The sequence below is a fragment of the Lutra lutra genome, chromosome 1 (assembly GCF_902655055.1).
Source record: "Lutra lutra chromosome 1, mLutLut1.2, whole genome shotgun sequence".
Lineage (NCBI taxonomy): Eukaryota > Metazoa > Chordata > Mammalia > Carnivora > Mustelidae > Lutra > Lutra lutra.
In genome coordinates this window covers 6,925,685-6,944,610 of record NC_062278.1, presented here as the reverse complement: position 1 = coordinate 6,944,610, position 18,926 = coordinate 6,925,685, and the positions used below count along the sequence as shown (strand labels likewise).

Genomic DNA, 18,926 nt, shown 5'->3' with positions numbered 1-18,926 from the left:
ATCAAGCCCCACATCGGGCTCTCTGCTCAGCAGGGAGCCTGCTTCCTCCTCTCTCTCTGTCTGCCTCTCTGCCTACTTGTGATCTCTGTCTGTCAAACAAATAAATAAATAAAAATCTTTAAAAAAAAAAAAAGAAACTAGGTCCCATTTCTCATGACTGAGGAGGGGGTAATGGTCTGCCCAAAATAATACTTAGCTCCTCTGGTTTTAATAAGTAAATCATAGAGATCAGATGTGATGGTTTGATGGATAAAGGGAAGAACTGGAGGATATTAGAAGAAACAGCTGCTTACCCTGTGGATCCAGGAGCTTCCCTCCTTTCCTTCTGTCCTTACGACAGTCTTCAAGTTAAGCCTCTTAAAGATATTGTTGGGAAATCTGCTACAATGGCCACCAAGCTCATGAAGACAAATAGGGCTCTGCAGCAATTTCCAGGCTAATGTTGTACATGTGTGTGTGTGTGTGTGTGTGTGTGTGTGTGTATGAATGTGTGTGTATGTGGTGTGCATGTGTGTGCATGTGTGTAGGGGTGGACAGGGTAAATAAGGGAGGAACCAAAGCACATGTGGAAGTAGTTACATTTCTTTAGTGGAAACCTCTCATCCCTTGAGTAACTACAGGAATGATTAATCATTCCCTAAAAAGAGGACATCCTTGAGGAGAAAAGGCATATCAGGTACTCTTTGAGGATGCCCGTGAATCACAGCATTAAGGGTCATTGGCGGAGGAAGCTGAAATGGTCAGACCAGCTTCCAGGAGCATCTGAGTCAGGACAAACAAAAGGAAGTGTTTCTTAACCCAGGGAATTGTAGCATGGTGGGAACTCACTTCCCACAGAAGGGAAACAATATGTAACTACAAGTCACTTCAAAGAAGGAATTCAGAAAACATCACATGTACTGATAAATGGGTTGAAACTGCTCACGTGTTTTGGGTCATATATTTGGCCTTTGTTCATTCTTTAATTTATAGGTTGGTTATTAATCCATTTATTGATTCATTTGTTGACTCATTTATAGAGATATGAGTATAAATCATCAAAAACAATTTTTTGAGCTCCTACTATATGTCAGGGATTGTGTTACTATGGATACAAAGATGAACATGGCCCAATCCCTGCTCTAGGAGAACTCACCATCCAGAAGGGGAGACAGACACATTAAGAGAAAGTCATGATGCCGGGGTGAGGTACTGCTAGCATGTGTTACAGGGGTGAAGGGGAGGCAAGGTCTTAAATGAACCCTCAGTGAGAGGAGTTAGTCGGGTGAACCATGAGGGTTTGGCTGAGGAATCTCTCACTAGGTTGGGCTTCTCAGGCAGCTGAGACACTGGGAAGACACGACAGGTAGAAAGGTGTGGGACAGCATGCAGCATGCAAAGAAGTGACAGCAGTGCATCATCCCTGAAGCACGGACAAAGGCGAGAACATCCAGAGATGTCACCAAAATGGTAGCCATGCAGTCTCACTTGGAAAACTCAGACATTGGGTAAAAAGCTTAGACTTTATCATGTAAGAAATGAAAAACAGTTTGAGGGCCGACACAGGGAAGTGATACAGACATGTTCTCATTTTTGAAAGGGAGATCTGCTCTAAGAGGGAGCCAGAGTGAAGGGGGGCCAAAAAGAGGCAGGGACGCAGTGAGGACAGTGAAGGCTTAAAAGGTGAAAGGAGCCGGGGATGGAAACAGATTATTCTGGAGGTAGAACTGAAGACAATTAAGTTGTGGTTACAAAGGAATGGAGGAAGGGAGGCAGACTGGCCAGGCGTCGGGGACTGTGGAGTCACTCATAGAAAGGACACAAGGGCAGCAGCAGCTTCCAGGTAGGGGTGCTGCCCTCAAAATGGTGCCCTTCCAGGGAAGGCTGACTTCATACGCAGGATCCTTCCTGAGTCTTCCTCCAGTAAGCAGGGGTATGTGTTACAGGGGACCGAGGCAAAGTAACTTCTCCACTCAATTCATCAATACACCAATACATAAGAGCCTTCCTTTTGAGACCCACGGTAGCTTTTTCTAGCACTGCCAGACTCTAAGCTGCCTTTGCTTCCTCCATCCATCCATCCATCCATCCATCCATCCATCCACATTAAGCCCCTGCTGCAACCTTGGCATAAGAACAAGCAATATAAGGTACCACAGCTTATATTCCAATGAGGGACAATGGAGTCTGATGCATAGGGAGCCAGATTTTGAGTCAGACAGACCAGGATTTAAATACTGTCACCACTACTGATTAGTCATGTGACCTTAGGTGAACTTTCTAACTCACCTGAGCCCCTAATTTTTTTGACCATTTTTAAAAATTTTATTTATTTTTTATTAACATGTAATGCATTATTTATTTCAGGAGTACAGGTCTGTGATTCATCAGTCTTACACAATTCACAGCACTCACCATAGCGCATACCCTCCTTAGTGTCCATCACCCAACCACCTCATCCTTCCCACCTCCCTCCACTCCAGCAACCCTCAGTTTGTTTCCTAGAGTTAAGAATCTCTTATGGTTTGTCTCCCTCTCTGGTTTCATCTTGTTTCATTTTTTCCTCTCTTCCCCTGTGATCCTCTGCCTTGTTTCTCAAATTCCGCATATCAGGGAGATCATATCATAATTGTCTTTCACTGATTGACTTATTTCACTTAGCATAATACCCTCTAGTTCCATACACATTGCTGCAAATAGCAGGATTTCATTTTTTGATGGCTGCATAATATTCCATTGGAGATCTTCTTTATCCATCCATCTGTCAATGGGCATCTGGGTTCTTTCCATAGTTGGCTATTGTGGATATTGCTGGTATTGGGGTGCATGTGCCCCTTCCGGTCAGTACTGTTTGTATCTTTGGGGTAAATACCCAATAGTGCAATTGCTGGGTCATAGAGTAGCTCAATTTTCAACTTTTTGAGGAACCTCCATACTGTTTTCTGCAGTGTGAGTTCCCCCCCCTTTTTTTAAATTTTATTAACATATAATGTATTGTTTGCTTCAGGGGTACAGGTCTGTGAATCATTAGTCTTACACAATTCACAGCACTCACCATAGCACATACCCTCCCCAGTGGAGCCCCTTATTTTTACTAGAGTTCTTCCAGAGTTACTCTACCATTTAGAGTTAAGGAATAGGAGCTACCAACACAGTGCTGGTCACCTGTATGTTCTCAGCTCATGGTTGCTGGTAATTTGGTAAGTATTGCCGCAATGAGATATACATAAGGAAGCACACGGTTCCCCCATACTGAGGTAAATATTCCGAGAGACAGAAGCACAGGGACTGACTGGGGAACATGCAGGGAAATCACCAAACTGTAAGAACAGGGGAAGCACCTGCCTAGAAGGAACAGTGCCTTAAAGGTAGATAAGAGAGAGCAGGTGATGAAAGGGAGAGATCTTTCTAGCAGATGGCCTGGCATGTTTGCGAGCATCAGATCAGTCAATAGAGGACCAACCCACTGGGGCAACTGTGAGTTATTCAGTCTGCCTGAGCAGGCTGCGGAGTAGCTGGTGTCAAGGCAGAGGTCAGTGGCACAGCTGAGCAGGCATGCCACATGCAGAAGGTCAGGAGCTCAGGCCTTGGTTTGTAGATAACCCAGGGCCCTGAGCTGGGCAGTGGAGGAGCACTTTTGGGAGATCACCAAGGGTGCACCATGGGGAATGCCTTAAAGGGATGGCTGCTGGAGACAAGGACCTGATTATGAGCCTACTGTGGTCACCAAAGAAAGAATGTGTCTCCAAACCAAGGTGCTGGTGGTGAGAAGGGAGAGGGGCAGCTTTAAGGACACTGAGACAAACTAGGGGTATTCCAAGCTTGGCTGCATGATACAAGTCATTCTCCTTAGCCAAACTTTTTGTCCCTCCCACAGCCCAAACACAGCAGTTTGGCCCTTCTCCTTCCATGAGGGTTGTTTACCAGTGATCATGAGGAAACAAGAGATGGCACACAGAGAACACAAGGACGCATTGCCCGGGCTTTGCAACCAGAGTCCCATTCCCAGTTCCACCTTCTGAGAATAGGATCTCACTTGGAAAACAGGGCTGAAGCCAGATCCAAGGTAGAATATAAAGACTTGGCCAACTAGGTGTAATTCAGGGGCCAACTCATGTCAAGTGGCCAATGTCATTGCCCCTTAGAACTTCCTCTTTCATCCTTTCCATGGTCTCTATTAATCCAAAACACGTGCTCCCAAGCATGGGGGTGTTCCAATCTGAGTCCCATTGGGCTACATTAGGTTTGTGGGATGTGGGCCTAGATTCAGAGGAAGCATCGTCCTAACTCAATGACATGTCACTTTTCCCTGACACCAACTGCACAGTATAGAAGATGCAGATAGTTGAAAATGGGTTCACAACTGCTCTTGCAGAGGACAAGGGGCTCAGAAATTAAGCTAAGTCATGTGGTTCAAATTAAACCAAAGTAGTCTTTTGAAAGTTGTACTGGGACACACCAACGAGAGCGGCCAGGTACATTCTGTGAATTAAGAAAATCATTTTGTCTATCAATAACGAGTCTACGTGTGTTTTCACTCACAAATATTCATTGAGCATTATACGTATTTTTCTCCTCTTCCTCTGGAAAAATAGTATTTGCTACCCACTGACTCTCAGCATGAGGATCTCATCAGGGTGCCGGTATATGACTTAGCTTTCTTCAGCTGACTGTTAGCACCACTGATCTTTGATGTTAGAAGTGGTCAAGACGTTGGTTTCTAGCTATGCTTCTTGTAAAGGAGGTTCCCAGTTATAAGCCAACACGGGAAAAGAGCTGCTGACTACAGGACTGGCTTACGATGCTTTTTAATGTTCTCTTTTTTAAAAACGGAGTCAGCTAGTGACCTTGAACTTTCCCGTAGGTAAAGCTCCTTTCGCAACACAGTTGTATGAGAGAAATCAGCCTTCCTGGCCCCCACAGCTGGTGATGGCCACCCATGAGAGAGAACAGAGTCCCTGAAGTCATTTTCTGTGTTCTGTGTTGTGTCATTCAGATGAGGAACTGTGGTTGCAAAATGCTGATTGCAACCCCAAGGGTAGCAGCTGCCTCTTGGCTGGGGAGCTTGTTAGAAATGCAAATTCTAGGACCTCCACCCAGAACTTCTAAATCAGAATCTGCATTTTAACAGGAGCCCCAGGGAATCTGTCTGCACATCAAAGTCTAATAAGCACTGTCCTAAAGCAAAGGATTGAAAAATGTACAGTGCCCCTCCACACACACACACACACACACACACACACACACACACACACACACACACACACACGGACATTTTGGGACCTACAGGCATGATACATACGCTTTTTGTCCTGTAGTAATATATTATGTACATTTTAAAATATACGCAACACATGACCACTGAAAAGCCGAAGTGGAAACTCCATTTGAATCCTTCTATTTCTTCCTTGCTCTTGGTTTCCTGAGACCCAAAATACCAGAGACTCCCATTCTAAGGAAGCAAACAGAGAGCTATTGCTGAAAGGGAACTTAGAGTCTTCTGTGTGTGAAAGCCAGTGTGCGTGGAGCCTCATGAAACATGGAACCATAGACAGTAGTTCATTAGGCTTAATCAAATATATTGATGCCTCTCATGCTTGTCAATTTCATCAGTGGCAGAAATATAAAATGCATTTTCTCTTCTAGACAGGGTCGTTCAGGATAGTCTTTGAGCTAGGACTCAAAATAGAAAGCCTCAACCTTCATTTCTGGTTGTGATCTAAGTCAGTGGCGTATTTGTACCCCTCTCCTTTCTGAGGCATCTCGCTCTGGACTGGCCTCCCCTCCGACCTACAGCATCGGTTCACATATCTTTAAATGAGTCATTGGATACTAAACCTGGACAGCTGGGAGTGCCCTTGCTTGACATCTTTGTCCTCCCCGTTCTTCCCTCAGACATGAAGTCCCTAACTGTGTGGCAGAACTTGTGTTGGCATTAGGGTTAAAAGATGAATTAACAGGATGCCTGGGTGGCTCAGCTGGTTAAGTGTCTGCCTTTGGCTCAGGTCATGATCCCGGGGGCCTGGATCGAATCCCACATTGGGTTCCTTGCTTAGTGGGGAGCCTACTTATCTCTCCCCTCTCCTTCTGTGTGTGCTCTCTCTCTCTCTAGCTCTCACTCTCTCTCAAACATATATATATACACATATACATATATATGTATATGTATGCGTGTGTGTGTGTGTGTGTGTGTGTGTGTGTGTGTATATATATATATATATATATATATATATATATATATATATATATATGATGAGTTAACACCGAGCCTGGTTTAAGGAGAAACAGAGGTCACAAACACATCACTATAGCAACACTTAAATGTTATCATGAGGTGGGAACAATGGCAAAAGGCAGTTTCTTCTGGAGCAAGACAAACTCTCCCCAGAAGCTGAAGGAGGTGATGTTTGAGCTGGGCCTTGAGGGATGAATAGGAGGTTGCCAGGCACAGGGCACAAAAAAAGGATTTTGGGGTAAAGGGACCTGCCTGAACAAAGGCAATGGGGAAGACACCTGCTTTATCAACACACCTTCTGAGTGAAATGCAAACTCTTCTAATCCACTCAGTTAAAGGAAGCCTTAAGTTGACATGAGATAATGACCCTGAATATTTAATGAACAGTAGGTTCTTGGAGTGGTACATTCTAAATGTCTCTGAGAGTAAATTATTTCATACGGTTTGGCCACAGCAGTGTGTGGAAAGTTTCTCAGTAGGGCACAGTAAGTACTTCTCCATTACAGTAAAATCTGGAATGTTTGGGAATGGTCTGTACTAGGGAAATTGAATTTTCAGATTAACTCCATAAAAATGGAAAATGTGGTTGAAAAACCTTCCTAATTTTGTTTCCCCTTCAAGAGATAACTGCTATTAACATTTTAGAGGCATATTATCTTAATCTTCCCTGGAGAGGGAAACATGGAGCCAAGAACACTGTGTGTCCAGCTTTATCAAATACCTGTTTTTAACTGAACACATTAAGCACTTTGACAGGGTTTTTAAAGACTGTACAATATTTTGGCTTATAAATGTTTTATAAATTTAAAATCATTTCTACCTTATTGGTGATGCAGGTTGATTTGAATGTTTCAATATTACAACTAGTGTGGAAGGCGTGCTTGTACATAATCCCAATGCACACTTATTATTAACTCTTAGAAGTAAAGTTGCTGGGTCAAACAGCCTAAAGAAATAAGTTTAAACCTTGAACATTCTGTCAGTTGGCACCAGAAGACTCTCTGGCAAATGACGGCCTCAGAAGCTGCTTATGAAGCCATTCATCTCTGCGTGTTTGTAGTATAGACCCTTGACACATCTTTAAAAATCTTTGATGACCTGACCAGTGAAGACTTGTGTTTCTTAGACCCGTGGCTCCCAGGTCGCCTACTTTGCCAGGCACCGGGGCTGCCCAAGGCTCAGGCTGGGACTGCTTCTCCCACAACCCTTGTCTGGGTGTATCTCATCCACTTACCGGTTTCAAATTTCATTTGCCACCTTCAACATAAAGGCAGCCCTCCTGCCCAGCCCTGTCTTTTGAATATCAGCCCAGACCCCAGGTCTTATCTCTGCTTAGACCTGTCCTTTGCATCCCCCAGAGCTCTCCCTCAGACCTCACCCCTGGTGCTTCTGGATCCTCCTCCTGTCTTGAGATTGTGTGCCAGAGTGAGCTCCGCACACATATAATAGCAAAGTGTTGGAACAGCATGGGGATCTGAGGACATAATGATTTTTAAATTCCAGAGTTAGATCCAGTGTTGTATGAAACCATATGTGCACTTTAACCCCCTCCCCACCCCCATCTCATCCACCTCATTTTCATGCCAGGACGTCAGAAGCCATTTTGGAGACCTCATCCGCCCCCGCCCCCCCACGCACCTGTTAAAGACATCTATTTACTATCTGGAACAGGTGACTCAGAGCCCCTGGCTCCTCTCAGTCCACAGAGGCTGTCCTTGTCCGTGCATCGGGACCTCCCTTTTGGATTGCAAAGCACCAGCCAGCCAGACTGCCGGCATCTATGCTTACCTCCTTCCACTTCATTCAGCATATTGTGTCAGAAACAATGAATTTATTTTTTAAAGATTTTATTTATTTGTTTGTCAGAGAGAGAAAGAGCATAAGGCAGGGAGCAGCAGGCAGAGGGAATAGCAGACACAGGGAGAAGCAGGCTCCCCAGCTGAGCAGGGAGTCCAACGTGGGTCTTGATCCCAGGATCCTGAGATCATGACCTGAGTTGAAGGCAGATGCTTAACTGACTGAGCCACCCAGGTGCCCCAGAAATGAAGACTTAAAAACAAGTCTGATCCTCTCTTCCTTGATTAAAATCCTGAGATGCTTCTAGTTCCCCTAGGATGGAGGTGATCGTCCTCAAGGAGTTCCCCAAGCCCTTCATGGCATGGCTTTGCCCCAAGCTCCTGCCTGATCCTGCTCTACTCTCCCTATGCAACATCCTTCCCTACTTCGTAGAAGGTGGGAGCTCTGTGTTGCATGGGGCCTTCGCAAACACCGTGTGTCCCTCTGTCCAGAACACTCATCTCACTTCCAGTCCACCTCTTTCCCTGCCTAGTGCTCCACATTCTTTCTGTCTCCACCTTAGTCTCTTCCCGGGGCCCCAGACTGAGATGTATCATATACCCCATGTTCGATTCTCTAATCCATGCTTGAATCTCTCCATAATTCTTCCCACGAATACCTTTAAAAATTCACCTAATGATTTCTTTAATACCTCCCTTTCCTGCTCTACTATAAACTACACAAAAGCAAGGACCAAGTTGGTCTTATTCACTGCTGGATTTCCATCACCCCATACAGGGCTTAGCACTAACAGGTTCTCAATAGTCTCTTGATGTGCAAATGAACAACCACTGAAGTATCTTTAGAATTTTCAGCTTTTTAACCTTTTTGAGGTGTATGTTTATAAAGGTTGCTGTATGGTGGGCAATGTTTTTTTATTAGCTCACAAGAAATTTCTATAACCAGCTTTGCACAGTGGCAGTATCGTAGCCAATGAGGTTTATCCGAGGCGCGATTATTGCTAATAGAAATTTCTATAACCAAAATGTTAACCTTCTGCTGTTATCTTTGTTAAACATAATTCCTTTTGTTGTCATATTTTGTATGTTTTGTTCCTTGCAAACACATAATGATAATAGCTTTTATACAATAATTAGTGTGAGCAGGCAGAGCATTGTGGTGCTTTATGTATTATAACTCACAGTACCCTTTCATGGGTAAGAGTTCTTGTCAGTTTCTGCAGGTGAGAAACTGAGGCGCCACGGGGTTAAGTAAGTTGTCGAATGTCCCACAGCTACTACTAACAGAAGCAGGACTCTGTACTCTTAAACTTTATGGTGCTTCTGAAGAAAGGCTCCCCCCACCCCAAGTACAGAGAAAGTAATTTTCAACCTCACTTTTAAAGTAGAGGTGGGAGTTAACGGAGAAGGGGGAAAGAGAACCTTTAGGAAGGAATGGCTTGTCCAAGACAAGGAGCTCAGAGGACATTAAGCACACAGGGAATAGGCAAGTATGCACCCAGACTACATCCTGAAGGGAACAAGAGCCCAGGCTTAATCGAGCCTTTAGCTTTGCAGAGGTGTGCAAGACTGGTCCTGTCAGCAGTGAGGGCCGCTGGAGGATTTATAAAGAGGAGTGTTCTCGGGGTGACTACTCCGTAGATGAGTTTTCTTTCTTCCTGGTAAGAATGAGGAGGAAATCACAGTAAGATAAAGCTGGGTGCATCTGAACAGCATACTTGTGGTAAAAATCCAGCTTCACAATTCTGAGAAGTGCAATGTGTCAGGCTCTGAAGACAGAGGGCTGTGTGTGCATCTGAGCTGTCTTTTCCTCCTTTGTTTCCAGTGTAAGAAGAAACTGTACTGTTGCTTCCAAGTAGTGGGTGTTGGGATGTCTCCCCATGGGTACTGTTGTTCCAGTCCCCATGGACCCATGCAAGGTCACTGCCAACACTAACTGTGCAGTGACAGCATGCTGGAAAAGAATGAACTGTGGTTCTAATTATTAGGGATCCCAACTATTCTTCTAAAAGAGACAAGGATTTCTAAAAATGTTAAGGGTATCTATGGGGAAATCAGGCAAGAGGGATTCAAGATGTTGGCCTTACTTCTGTGACAGAATCAAAAGCACTGCTTTTCAGAGCCTCATTCACAACAGCGTTTAAACCCAGGTCCATGGAGCCTGGAGAGATTAGGGGCAGAATTCAGGAGTATCCATGACCTAGACTGGGGCAGGGGGAGGAGCAGTTTGTTGTCAATCACCGACAACTAAAATTATATATATATATATGTATATATTACTATGAATGGGGAACACACCGTAATCCTACCAGTCCCAGCTGTGACTTGGTCAGAGCAGGAATCATGGTTTTCCACTTCACAGTGCATTTGTTTCAGATACATTGAAATAAGGTTTCACTTCAGTACACCTTCAAAATGTCAGTGCTTATTAATTAATGCTTTAAAAAGAAGCTCAGTTTTTTTTAATGTTTTAATGAGTGTGTTTTAACATTCTTGGTGTCTTCTATAATTTTCTTTACCTTATTTCTGTGTATTTAAACCCATTCGGAGAAGGCAGTCCGACCCAAAGGACCACAACACAAAAATGGTCAAGGACCTCAGAACTGAAAGATTAAAAATGAGACTAGTTAGCTAGACTTTCCTACTGCTCTGGTGAGCCATGCATGAAATGGCCACACTCTCATCCCACAATGATTACATTTGTCTTCAGGGTTCCTGGTACTGGGAGAGTCTGGGTGGTTGTTCTCCTGAGAACGTTATCAGTATATGAAACCTTGTCCTTAAATTTTTTGACCTCCTGAGCTCCTCTTGAGAGCATCATTTGCTCCTCCCTAGGGATGCCAGATTCAGTAAATAAAAATATGATTCTCCTTGGGACCCCTGGGTGGCTCAGTGGGTTAAGTGTCTGCCTTCGGCTCAGGTCTCGATCCCAGAGTCCTGGGATCAAGTTTTGCATCAGGCTCCCTGCTTTGCAGGGAGCCTGCTTCTCACTCTGCCTACTGCTCCCCCTATTTGTGCACTCGTTCTCTCTCTCTCTCTCTCTCTCTCTCTCTGATAAATAAATAAATAAATAAATAAAGTCTTTAAAAATACGTAGGTCTCCTTTATACTATATCTACATAGTACATATAAATGAACTTCAGATAAAAATGAATAATTTATAGTATAAGTACATAGCAAATATTGCATGCGCCATAGTTATGCCAGAAAATTATTGGTTGTCCATCTGAAATTCAGTTTTGACTGGGCATCTCATATTTTATCTAGCAACCCGAAAAACATGAAAATTGGGCTGGATTTTGAAGCTTGAGATTTTCTTATTATCACTCAGTGATCATAATAAGCATCTATGTTTTCAACTCTGGGGCCAGGAGACAACTCAGAAATATGACCAGCTCTTTAAGTAACTGACCACAAATCCAAGAATCTGGGTATAAACTGTGTCCCCTTGCGATACTGCAATATCCAGTTTCTCTATCAGAGAATTAGGTTCAAGTTTAGATCGACAGTGAAACTGAATTTCAAAACCTTTTGACACTCGTCCCATTGTTAAATAACCTGGTTCCAAATCAAGCAAAAGTCCAAATATCCTTTTTCTGAGACGAGGTTCCAATCATGATAATAATAAGCATGGAAATCAACAAGGACAAGAATTCCACTCTCGTGTCCAGGTGAATCACAACAAAGGCCATTAATCATCAATTGATAGAGACCAACAATTCCAAATTAATTCTAAGCAGAAGAAAAAGTAGTCAGCTTGCAGCCGGAAAGACAAGCCAGCCTGAAACCGGTATGTGTATTTATAATGTGATACTCTTTCTATATTTCTATGCCTTTATTAGAGTAAAAATATAAATGTGAGGCAAAGCAAGACGTGAGAGGTTAAAGGTGGTCAATCCAGTGTCTTGGTGACTGAGAGATTTATTAAGGGGAAGATCAACTTGAAATTTTTCAAATTATATAATGATACATTGTAATAGCACAGTGCTCTCGTCTCAAGCGGTTCGGGAAAAAGAATATCCTGGCTTGCTTCCCGTTTTTCTCTTCCTCTTTTAATGCTCCAACTATGCTCAATTTGAGTTTTATTAAACAGAATACACCAAACAAAATACTTGTTTCTCTACAAGCACTGTCTGCAAAAACAGATGCCTTCTGTTCTGCTTCATTCCAGGTTACATTCAAACAAACACAAATGCTCTGCCTTTTCTTCTCCTTATCTAAAATCTGAAGGGGACAATGCTGAGCCACCTTCTCTGTGTTACATTTGAACTAATCCAGACAAGAATAGTAAGTGTCCGTGAGCTGGTTAAAGAAATCTCTTCCCTGATGAGAAAATCGGGGGCAATGTTGTTAGAGCAGCTAATGCAACACAATTCGCTTTGGTTTTTTTTTTTTCCCCTCAGACATAAATTTTCCTGTTTTACCAGTCATTCCACAACAATGCATGTCCAAGCCATGCTGTGATTAGAGGGGAGAGTATGCTTATTACCCAAGTTCTTCACATGTTGGAGCACAGAGAGATCAAGGGTGGTAAACCAAAGGAAATTTCCATTTGCTGTTTAGCTGCTGCACATTCTTACTCTATAGGAAAGTTAGCTGTTATTAAGTAATAACGTTCAGCTGAAGTTGGTCACTTGTAACAACAGACAGATGTACAATGTTTCATTTAGGTTAGCCAGCTCTTTCACAAATAAAGGGCTTGAAATTAAACTGTCTTTACAAAAATATTCTGCAAATGATACCTCTGCCTTATTCCAGGGCTCAGATTCTTTGCCATGGAAAATGGAAAATGAGTCTCCTGTTGAACCCTGCGTCTGTTTAAACTTGTTTTTGCCGAGTAGAGAAAGGTTGATGTTCTACAGAATTAAAAAAAAAAAAATTTAAGAAAAGAATCTGCATTGAGGAAGAAAGGGTATAACGATGAAAACCACATTTAGAGATGGAAACGGATTTTTTTTAGTACTTATGGAATTTGAAACAATAATAATGGAATGGAAACATAGAGAAAAGGCTAAATATTTGACCACAGAGGCAAATTGGATCATCAGACACTCACATGCAATGCAAAATGTGGGATTTGTCTTTAAAGGAATATTCCTTGGTTTCCAAAGGAAGACCTTGCCAACCCACCAAGGCATCACTGACAAACTCTGGCCACATAATCCTTTGGGCAGTTGGGCTCTTTTTAAGACAGGTTTTGGGCAGCATCTGCAAAACTTCTAATTCAATAGCTGAAGTGTGAAACTTAAGAATTAGCATTTTAAATGAGCTTCTAAGTGGTGCTGATGCTGCAGTTGTTGGGGAGAAAGGTTCACCCTCTCTATGATACCCTGTCATCAGTATCCAGTGAGATGGAGAGCTCATTTCAAGATATTTCATGACGACAAACACAGATACCTGCCTGTCCAATGGACTGAGAAGCACAGAGCCTTGCTTCCTCCCCCAATCCTGCCACTATTACAGTGACCTTGAACAAGTCACACAACTTTTTGGTCCTCTTTTCTTCCAGGTAAAAAGTGCAGAGTTTAGACTGGATCAGCACTCCCCAAAGTGTTCTCCAATGTTATGTAAGTGCCAGGTATCGTTGTGCAGGACTTCCCAGACCCTGCAATATACAACCAGGAGGCGTCCATCTCTAGTGGGTGCGGACTGTGAGCTGTTAGGATGTTTCATAGGCAAAGTGTCCCCAAATCACCAGAGTACAAATCCCTTTATTTGTGGAATGCCTGTACCACACACCTGGGGGGAGACTTAATAAAGGACAGCTAAGACCCTCCAGCTCCAGCTCCCTTGGTGAGAGAGTCCAGGTTCACTCCTTAGGCCTCTGACTTTCTTGGCCAGTGAACCCTAAAATCCACTCTAGGATGATACCCACCATCCAGGGAAGAAACTTTTCCTTTTCCCCCAAATTTCTCATTTTCTCCCCACAATAATGTGCCTGAACTTCTATCCCCTAAAACACTTCTGGCAATCGAAAACCCTACCAGACATCTATCCTACTTGTATATTTAACCCCATTGACTTTCTCTTTTTTCTTACACCAAAGGGCCCATTTCTTTGAAAGAAATGAGACTGAACTTGGTGACAACCCAATTTATGTGCTTGTGAATTTCTGCGTATTTTTATAATTCATTAAGTGGTGCATAGTGCAGATCATGCTCTCAAAGAGTGTTCCCAATAGCAGCAGGGTCAGCATCCCCTGGAAACACATTAGAAATGCAGATTCTCAGACTCTACTCCAGACCTACTGAATCAGAAACTCTGGGTGGGGCCCACTCATGTCCAAGACCTCTGGGAGATTCTGATGCCCTTTGAAGTTAGAGAAGTCATGGTTTAGAGATTAGAGACATGGAGTATAGGCTCAAAAAATCCTTGTGCTGTATCATAGTTTCCTAACCTGGAATCCTCAAAAATTAGCAATATCTCTTTCAGAATCGATGTGAGAATTAATAGATGATACCTCTATAAGGTCTGGCATAGTAGCAACAATAAAGAAAATATAACTATTTATTCTGTAATGGGTACTCACATGGAGTGAACAGGAACTTACCTCATCCTGCATCAAAGTTCATCATGAGTAGAGATGCTTTTTGTTAGTTGAATTTGATGACCAAGGGGCACAGTGGCTAGATAGGAACACAGCTATAGAGACAGACAGATCTGTCTTGCCAACAAGGTCTTCCATGGACTAACTCTATGAACATGTGTGAATTATCTCATCTCTCTAGGCTTCATTTCCTCATTTAGAAAATTGAGAAAATACTTTCTTCACAAGGTAGAAAGAATGAAATACCATATTGTCTGTAACTGCTTTGGGGAGTTCCTTTTAAGTATCCCCTTCCCGAATGAAAGCTGTCACTCATATAATGATAATGTGTGTTTCTCCTTGCCTTAACTAAAGTCCTCTTGTTCAATAGAATATTAGAGTGATGACATCTAAGGCCCTTCTATCTCACCCTGAAAAGTTGTCTTGTCAATATAAACACAGATGTTGATTTAGAAGCAATTTAAAGATAATTTATTTGCTTTTCCTATGGTGTCTTAGAGGTCAGGCAGATCCTTCTCCCTACTTGAATCTTGTTAGATTTGGGTTTCTTTTTCTATTTAGTGTTTAGCCATAGACCAACATTTAAAGTTTACATTAGGGTATTTTGAGATTTTCCATATTTCCTTTAAAATACAGTAACTTTTAGATCAGGCATATAACCCTAAGACACAAAATCATGTAGTAAGGGTGTCCCTGTGGTCAGGCTTTCACTAGATTTTTTCCTCAGTAACAATCACTTCCAAGAATCCAGTGACAACCATTTTTTTTTGTCGTTTGTGTTGCAAGTCAGCTTTGGCTCAGCTACAGCTCACCTTCAGGTGCCTCCCTCTCCCCATTCCCCAGAAGAAGGAACAGCCCATCTGAAACCACCTGAGACCCTGCCACAAGTCTGACACCTCTGTTCAGGTGTGGCGTGAGTCACTTCAGCTCACACCCTATTAGCCGACACAGTCACATGACTACATCTGACAAAAAGGATGAAAACAGATTGCCCACCCCTTCACCCCTAGGAACAAGGAAGGGTTCCTTGTAGATGGACCCAGCAGAGAAAAGCAGAAACACCTGGAAGCCACAATCGGCTACAACAACCAACAATGACCCTCGCTTTGTCAGTTAGGATCCATGTTCTTAACATCAAAACACAGAGCAAGATAGAAGAAACTCAGTAGCAAATTTCCCATCATCTCAGCTGGTGCTTCCCTTCAGATCATTAAGATTCTTGTGGACAAGAAGGAACAATTCCACAGCTTCCCAGAAGCTGTCATTCCTCTCAGCCATCTCAGTCCTCAATGGACTGATGGGAAAAATGGGTTTGCAGAAGAAAAGAGTCATTTCCTTGACAGAGAAGAACCAAAGAGCCACCCTTCGGAATCTGCTGAGAGTCAACTTTGTCCACATTCTTGTTTTTCGGTAGACATGCCCCTTTCTGAGGCCACCTGGGCAAAGTCAACCGTGTCCTCAGCTGACATGGATGGAGTTGATGACTGCATTAAGAACAGTCAGACCAGCCACTGAAGAGAGCTGTAGACTGCTTTGAAGGGCAGGGAAGAGTATGGCATGAGGCCAGAGCCAAAGGTCCCAGCACATGTATTTGTGTGGTCACAGTCACAGGATCCAAAGAAAGGAGAGCCAAGCCTCATGGATTTTATTTTCAAATATTTTTAAACCTTTTGAGTTCAGTGAACCCCAAGTACATTCTTGTCGAGCATTTCTTTTTTCTACTTACTAGTTAAACCCATGGTTCCTTAAAGTGAAATTTAATCCAGGTATTTTAGATTCATAGCCAAGAGACAGATCATGCAAAAACTGTTTTGTTAGAAATACTTGATATCCAAGAAAACTTTTGAAGCAACTTTTCTTACAAAAAGCTGTTTTGACAGAGCTTTAAAGTCAGGTCCCCTCAAATTGCAATTCTGGAAATCCAAAGTTAGAGTTTGATTTGGATTTCATTACTTCATGCCTCCCTACCCCTTTGCAAGTAGGTGGGATAACGTCACTTGAGCTTTGGCTGACAGGCTCTGCTGCCTCCCTATTTTCTTATTAGCAATTTTTCTGTAGATGGAAGTTAGTTTTATTTTTGCCTACCAGGAAACACAGAATGATTTTTTTTATCATGATGGGCAAATTAAAAACTCCCAAAATTTGACTCAACAGAGCACTAAGTTTTTAGAAGGAATCAGTGGGTTGTACCAACTAAGAGTGGGGGAAATCATTTTTTAATGCTTTAAAAAATCAATACTTACTACTGGCCCACTAGGTAGTTGGCATTCACCTATGAGGATGGTAGAGACAGGACATTTCTGAAAGTGAACAACCAGGCGTTTTAGTACCTTTGTGCAACAGTGTTATTTTAGAATGCTCGGGGACAATGAGGGGACAAGGGTTCTTCTCAAGAGGGGAAAATCTCTTGATATTATTTGAGTCGTATATCACAGTGTGGTAGTTTTCAGTGTGTGTGTTCCTGGAGCAGCAGCATCACCTGCAAGCTGTTAGATGTGCAAGTTCTTGGGATCTGTCCCAAACCTACTGAAACGAGAAACTCTGACCCTTCCCAGTGATTCTGATGCAGCTGAAGCTTCAGCACTTTCTCAAGGGGGCAGAGAGTGCAGGCATGGGGGCTTCACAGGGGCACTGCTACCACATGCCAGCTGTTAAGAGCCTGGGTGAGTCGCTTAACCTCTTGGTGCCTGTGTTTTCCTCATGGGGTTAGCGATGGCATTTGCCTCTTGCAGTTGGCATGAGGGTTAATTAAGTTCGTGCATGGAGGGCACTGCACAATGGCTGCACACGGTGTTGTAGGCTTATCTATTGATGATGATGATGATAATTATAATATCTCAATCTTTATTTTGTTATTGTTATTATTCATCTGCATCTTTCCCACATCAGACCACTTCCAACTCTATTCTGACTCTATTCATGATTATTTGCATGTATATTTCTTCTAATTGGTCAGTGGCTTCCTGGGTCATTTGTAAATTGATTTCTGCCTGATAAGACAGAATGTCCCAGGTCAGTGTGGCTGATTTCTTTGATCATCCATTCTCATAGGACCCTCTTGCTTTGATAGAATTTTTCCTCTCTAAGGAAATGATGGGAGCTCCCTTTCATTTTTCTATTCTCACTGTTTTGTCCCCAAGACTGAAAGTGTAGTTCTTCATATAGCTAAATACCCTTTTCAATGTACCTACTGTTTAGATCTGTTTCAAAACTATGTTTTCCTTTCCTTTATCTCCAGAAAACAAATGCTCCACAGCACAGGCAATAAATGACTTCATTCTGTGTCTGTGTGTGTGTGTGTGTGTGTGTGTGTGTGTGTGTTATTGGCTTGAAGTAGGGGAGGAATGTTGACCTCTCCATTCAGTAGTTTCAAGGACTTCACTGTAATACAGATATCACCGTTCTAAGATTACAATCCCACCCACAGGTTGGAACAATATAGTGAAAACTGGAGAAATAAATACAATATCCAGAGGGTAAAGAAAACTACACTGGCTTGTATGGAACAGTGCTTATTTGTGGGATTAGGACAGGGGAATTTAGAGGAGAATATCTTTCAGTGTTCTTTCTATCCTTCGCTTTTGAAAGCTGCTCTTATTTCTTAACATTTTAGAAGTGAACCCCGGTAGATTGCAGAATCACTAAGGAAAACAATCCAAGGCAGCGACATAAAGTTATATGAAATGAGTGTGGTGTGAACAATGAAATGGACTTCATGAAGGAAGTCTGCTGAAGAACACAATACTGTACCTTCAGAGTGTAAGATGAAATGTAAATAATAACACATATAGGTAAGATTGATGGGTACAAAGAAGGCCATGCTGGGTCTTCACAGATGGTGATTACCGTGGTAATAGATGCAGATGCAAATGCATAAGAGATCATTGGCCAAACACTGTGAACACACTGTGGGAATCAAGTGTGTGAGAGGCTACCCAGGTTGGTAACAGGCACTCTTGGCACGATCAGAGAGCACTTATTGTAAACTATTTACAATAACTGGTGGATCAGAAAGGAAGTACGGAGGGTATGTATACCCCTGGGTGTAAGACAGACAAAAATGTGCGGAGATCTACAGATATCTGTCTTAGGAGGAAGTACTCCAGAAAAGCAGGAGACGAAACAACCTTTTGGATTTAGAACAGATTACATTAAGTCCTGGAGGCTAAAGAGGCAGTTGTGGTGTACTGACAAGAACTCTGGCGTGCTGGTCTGGCTTTTAAAGACTGGACCTTGTTCTTCCTGCCTTGAACCATCTTTGTGATGCAGACCAGTCACTCCAACCTCCCAGGTCTATCTCTTTGTTTGAAAACTGTGTGTCAGATGCCTCGGGTTTGACAATCGTTTCAGCTCTGATGCTCTGTGACTC

At 42.7% G+C, this 18,926-nt stretch overlaps 1 protein-coding gene and 1 non-coding gene across 3 annotated transcripts in view; both read left to right on the top strand.

The window, feature by feature from the left end:
• The window catches only part of KCNJ15 (potassium inwardly rectifying channel subfamily J member 15), a 45,779-nt gene that overhangs the window by 18,377 nt on the left and 8,476 nt on the right, over positions 1 to 18,926 (top strand). The window lies entirely within an intron of this gene.
• Positions 8,955 to 9,097, top strand: LOC125089433 (U4 spliceosomal RNA). The gene has a single exon (XR_007123951.1). It is a non-coding gene; the product is annotated as a U4 spliceosomal RNA (small nuclear RNA).